Below are 6328 nucleotides of genomic sequence, written 5' to 3' on the forward strand. Positions count from 1 at the left end.
GTTGCTATTTAATTTTTTCCCCTCTTCTGCTTGTCTTGTACACTTATAGACCCCTAGGAAAAAGACCAGTTGGGAAGTTTATAAAACACGGACTGCACAGTAGAAGGGAATTTGTTTGTTGGTACCAACCCAAGACTTCAATATACGAACAAGTGCTGAGCATTGCAAAGCGAACACCCGCCACCCAAAGGTCTTCACTGCAGGAAATCCTGCAAGTTTAAGAAGTTGCTACGGTCTACTGGATAAATAAGACGCATTAAAAAATACCCTCCAAATATATGTACACAATAACCTGCACTGGTTCCAAAGAAACCATTAGTGTCAATTAGAAAATCGGATGTGTTCCCAGGGCAAAACGCCACCCACTCCGGAGGGAGACGGGGACATCGGTGTGTCACGGCTCTTGGCAAGTGCCACATGCCCACGGGCGGCACCTCCAGCAGCTCATTCCTCCTCCTGGGGAGCCATCCAGGAAGTTTGGAGGTGATGGAGGAGCCGGGGCGATGCCCTTGGGCTTTGCTTGCTCTGCCATTTCCCGCTGCGGCTCTCGGTACCCGCATGCCCCACGGACGTGTCCCCTCCTGCTCAGCTGCAGGAATTCCCCATTTCCACTTCACGGCTGTCAACAAGCCAGGCAGATGCCAGACGTTTAAAGCAGAAAGGAGAGAGAAGAGATAACCGTCGACGTGATATTTTGCAGAGGTCCTTCAGCCTTTCTAGTAATCTCAGCCAGCCTCTCCATCCAGGGAAAAATCATCCCCTTCTCCCGACCGCAGCCTTTTCCTGCTGGGAAAACTGGGGCTCAGCCCAGGCGTTCCTGGTTCTGCAGCCACCCCGTGCTTTCCTAACGAACAATGTCTCTTTTTTTCCCTCAATAACCAGCTACATTTTCCATTATTATTTGCAGCACCAGTAGGATGCAGCACAAAATAAGCATTTAATGAAGTCAGACAACTTTCAGGCAAACCAAAACCAGAGAAAACATAGGAAAAGTTTAAATTACTCACCAGGCAAACGGCGGGAGAGCAGCCTGAAGTCCTCGGGGATGTCGGGGTCGAAGGGCTGCAGCCACGTCCTCCTCTTGGGCAGGGAAGGAAAGCTTCTCCCAGGACATCTTGCAAGGGCATGGAACCTCTTTCCGTGCGTTTTTAGTTTTTCTGCGTGTTTTTCCTTTATTTCAGTAGACTTAATTCAGAGCTTTGACAGCCTTGAGTAATTCAGGGGTAAAAGTCCCTTGGTCCCCCTGGGTCTAATGGGGAAGACATGGATGGACAGGCATAGGTGTTATCATCAATTTAGCTGCAAGTTTAATTGTGTAATTCATGTCCCCATAACCACATATCACCCAAGCACAAAAATTTCCTCCTGTCCAGACACATATTAGGGGCATTTCTCACTTCTTGGGGAATTACTGGGAATAAGATGGAGCCAGATGGTGACTATGATAAAGAGAAACGTAGGGGTCCTCACCAGCCTTCATATAAAAACAGTATTTAGTGTTTAAGAGGTATGCATGAAGTGTGTTACATACCTCACCTTTCAGGACTACACACGTTTACTGCACAGGGGGAAGGGAGGTTAAATATTTGCTCTACAACACAAACAGAAATATAAACCTGCCAAAAACATTTTGCTGAGCATAAATAGCACTTTACCTTTTGATCTTGTCTCTTAAGCTCATCAGCCAGGTGAGGCAGCCTGTTCTCCACCCCAGGACATCAACGATCCATTGCACCTTCTTGATTTTTCATTGAAGATTAAAAAAAAAAACAAAACCCACAAACAAGGAAAGGAGAAAGGGCAGAACAGCCGAGAAAAGGAAAGTCCTTTTTCCTTTGGGGTGGACCAAGGACAGCAGCATCTTGCTGCCGCTTCCCTTTGCGGCCAGCCCAGACCCCCTCCCTCCCCAGGTAGGTGTTAGCTGCTAAACCCTGTAATTACCATGATTATTCCAGCTGAGGGGCTGGGGCAGAACTGATGGCTGGCTGCACCCCAGCAAAAGTTCATCGTTAGGATTTTAGGTGCATCTCTTAATTGCTGCACTGGGAACACGCCGAAATCAATGCCTCCGATATCACTGGAAGGTGCATGCCCTGGGGATCAGCATCTATTCCAAACCTGTCGTTTTCTAAACAAAACTGATAGGAAACAAATTATGCTCCATCCCCTTGTTGAAATTACACGAGGCTGCTCCCAAAATAATCCTTCAGATCCAGCTCCAGTTTTTTAAGGCTGGAGATTTACAGCAAGAAGTTTCAGACTCTTCTTTTTAAATCAGAGAAGCACAGTGCTTGGTAAGCTGAAATTTTATTTTAAGACAACCTGGTTTTCATGCTAGATTCAGAACAAGGACCACGCGGTTCTGCCAGGTTTATTAGAGGTGAAAAGGAGGAAAGGGAACTGCAAGAACCCCAGATCCTCCTGACAATGTTGGAAAGATTCAAATTTAGAAATAAGGTACGGTAGACTTTGGATAGACCAAACTTTGGCCCCCCCAAAAAAACCCCCAACACCACCAAAAGACATGAGGAATTCCTTCTGCTTACGCACGTGTCCAAGCGTTAGCGAAGTCCGTGGTACAAAACAGGCTGCTCGGGCACCCCCCGCCCCACAGCACGGCCATCCCGCCCCACAGCGATGCCACTCTGCTTGCGGAGCCCCTGAACTCCGGCGGCAGCAGCAGCGACAGCAAACACCACAGTTGATTTATCACCGGGACCAGACCGGAGCAAAGCTACCTGCGTCAGACACGAAGCCGGAAACCAAAATCCCCGCACGGAGCCACCTCGGGGCCAGAAACATTTTCCATTTGGCCAGAGCCAAAACAGTCGCTCTGTGCTGGAGATTTCATAATTGAAATGTTTTGGATAAGACTCACTTTTTTCCTTGAGGGCCCACCTCGGCCAAGCCCCGGGGGTCTCGGGTGCCCTGGGGGCAGCTCAGTAGCTCTGATCAACCTGATGCTGCTCAGGCCAGCTTTAAGGGAAGCATTCCTCCCCCAGCACCAGTGCTGTGCAGAAACCGTACCAATGAATGTGTCTTTTCCTTTTTATTGAAGGGGAAGGTAAGATCTAAAGCAGCTTAATATCCTTTTCCCTTCAAATTATGCAGCAAATATTATTGAAACCTCAGCAAACCAGCAGCTCCCCCAGGGCCTTCACCCCATGCACTTTCTTCCGGGGGGGGGAAGAAACTCCAGTTTGGGAATTTGCTTTGCTGCTGAACAAGCCACAGTCTGTGGGTTTGCTTTGCAAATCTCGGAAGCCAATCCACTGCCAGGAGGACTGTTTCAAAACTCTCCAGCGGCTCCTAGAGGACTGCAAGCCCGTGATACAGATGTCAGCTCCTGCCAGGCTGCAAAACCCCTCCCAGAAGTATTTTCTTCCTCCAGCGTGTTGACGAAGGGCTTTATCCGACTCAGATGGTGAGGTGCTGAGTCTGCCAAGTGCTCAGGCAACACTAGAAGGCACCATTCCTCCAGAGATCAGCCTGTCTGTGTGGTGGCAGCTGGGCATCAACACCCTCCTGCTGCTCAGCCCCAGTTGGAGCTCGATGCCCAACTACACCGCTAAGGAAAGCCATAAGCGTGAGCCCAAAAGGACAAAAATCAGAATATTTTATTTCCTTGAGCTCCAGTGATACAACTGTAGCAGCATTTCACAAATGAACTCCTGCATTGTTAAATATACATTTAAGGAAACACATTAAATTCCAAGGCAGGCAAAAAAAATAAAAAATTAAGAACTGCAGACAAAGTTTCTCATCCTCCCCCTTAAATATGTGCGTTTGTTGCAGACAAAGCAGCAGTACACGTTTCACATACCAGGTTAAAATAAAACTTCAGACTCGCAGCAAAACTTTCAAATGCAAACCCAGAAGAGATGAGGAGGGACTTTGGTGAAGGGGCTTTCACCTGGGGATCCAGCATTACGTACAGCAGGAAACATTTTAAACATGTAAGAGACCTCTGCAATTGTTAGACCAACTGGGCACGTTCCCAGCTGCAGAATGGGAACTCTGGTTTTATTGGGTACTCGGGGTAATCCATAAAGAGCTCTATAAACATACAAGCGCTCCTCACCCACTCGCAGCTCGAGGCAGAGCAAGTTCCCAGGAAAACCTGGTTGATAATTATTTGCGCTCAACACTCAGGAGGTTCCCTGACCTGCTCTGGCTAGCAACCAAAATGGGATGCTACCTCCCCCTCCAAGGACGATGCTCAGCTGGCCAAAACCACGACCGCCCTCCCAATCGCTCCACAGCCACGGGCTCTGCCCCGAGCAAGTCCAGCCTTCGTGTCCCAGCTACTCACAGGTTACTCCAAACGGGAGATGGAAGTTCTCTCAGATGAGCCAAGGTGAAGTCAGAAATATTAAAGCTAAGCAGCCAGATGAAGAGGATGATGCACTGGGGACCGCTTCCCAAGTATGACCCCTAGCTACTGAAGTCGCACTGAAAGCTGTCGTCTTCCACATTATGCTACAGTTTGCCTCTTTAATACTAAAGTGACCCAAAATTTGCATCTAAGTGTTTATGCCCATCTCCGATGGAAATATTTTGTGCAGTTCTGGTTCCTGTTAGTGACTCTCCAGTTTCTAAAGTCAATAAAAAAAAAGACATCCAAGGCTAACAGACAGCTCAAAGACCTCCAGCCTCAAGGATCTCCATGTGCAGAGAGCTGAGGGCGTTCTCCAGCTGCACCACTGAGACCAGTGACCTCAAGCTTACAATTTCTACACTTTAAGACACAGGGTGCATTTGACACAGTGATTCATTCAGTTTAAGTGACAAAAAGGCATCAAGAAGCTCATTTCATCATTATCAGTGGTACAAGGTTAATTTACACAAGGCACACGCAACACCACTAAGAGAGGTGCTCTTTGATTTACCTTCTCCAAATAACAGAGCAAAAGGATTAGCTCTGCTTAGTGTCATCCTACGCAACGCGCCTGGCTGATGGGACACCTCCAGTGATACATGCCAGCCCAAAAGCTGCCCATCGCATCGCAGCCCCCCCCCCCCGCCCCCCCCCCCTCTCACCACGCCCCCCCCCCCCGACAGCAAGCTGAAGCCACATCGCCACAGCTGAGCACGAGCTGCCCCGTGCACACCAGTAAGGAGACGGTACCAGCTCAAGACATCAGCTGCTGCTGAAGGGCAAGTTCCAGGGAGGATGGAGATTTGCCAGTTGGTGTAACTTATATTTACACATCCAGGCCCCTAAAATCCCTCATTAGCTACTGATCACCCAAGTAACAGCTAAAGGATGCGTTTCGGTTTGGAAGAGCCATTCCCAGGAGGAGCAAGGCATGCAGCAAGGCTGCCACGCTTCCCGAGCGGGCACAGCTTTGCTGGCCACCGCAAAGCTCAGCATCCCGCAGCAGCAAAACCAAACCCACAGCACAAGGAACCTCTCTAGGTTGTGGTTTTTTTTTTCCCTCCCCAACAGAGATGAGCAGCAGCTTATCTTTTTTTTTTTTCCCCTCCCCAACAGAGATGAGCAGCAGCTTATTGTCAAACACGTGCTGGGAGGTGGCTTCGGTTCTGCAGGGAAGACTTTCCAAAGGCTTTCGCTGCCTGCTGCTGGTTTGGTGCTGCCGGGATGCGACCCTTGCGACTCAGCAGCCGAACTGTAAACAGAAACTCCGGTCCCCCCCCAGGGAGCAGAGGAGCTCCGTGCACCCCACTTCCCTCCCACCAGCTATCGAGATGTGCACAGTCGCTCCTGTAAGCGGGATCAGAGCCTTAGTGAAAAAGAAGTATGAATAAATTAAGGGAGGATGAAGGCTGTTCAGCTATCACACACCATAAAAATGTACCTTTAAAAAAGTGTTTGCAAAAAAATACTATTCTTTAATATCTACATTTTTTTTAAGAGTCTCCTTATAAAAAATTGAATTGATAGTTTCCCCCTCTCCCCCACGAAGTGACCAGGTATTTTAGGGTGCCCCTCCTTGGTGTCCTACAGTTTCCCCACAGTGGTGTCCCCATTCCTTCTCCCCCCATCCCAGCAAGTCTCAAGGGGCTACCAAGTACCTTGACACCCATACGAGAATCCAGGCCACCGTTCGGGGGCTAAATGCTGTATAATTAAAGCCAATCTGGCTATAAAAATAAATGCTTTTGTGTCTTCCTTACACAGGATGGAAGAATTTAGCCCTTTTTAAACAGCTCAGCATCTAGCTGTAATAGTATTTAAAAAACAACCCAAATGCCTACATAGAAAAATAAAGGATAAACATTATCCATCTATTTTATATTTATATAAAACGTAAGTTCTGTGACAGGATATTTTGCTTCTTCGGTAAGTTCTGTGACAGGATATTAT

The sequence above is a fragment of the Aptenodytes forsteri genome, unplaced genomic scaffold, assembly GCF_000699145.1.
Source record: "Aptenodytes forsteri isolate BGI_AS27 unplaced genomic scaffold, ASM69914v1 Scaffold158, whole genome shotgun sequence".
Lineage (NCBI taxonomy): Eukaryota > Metazoa > Chordata > Aves > Sphenisciformes > Spheniscidae > Aptenodytes > Aptenodytes forsteri.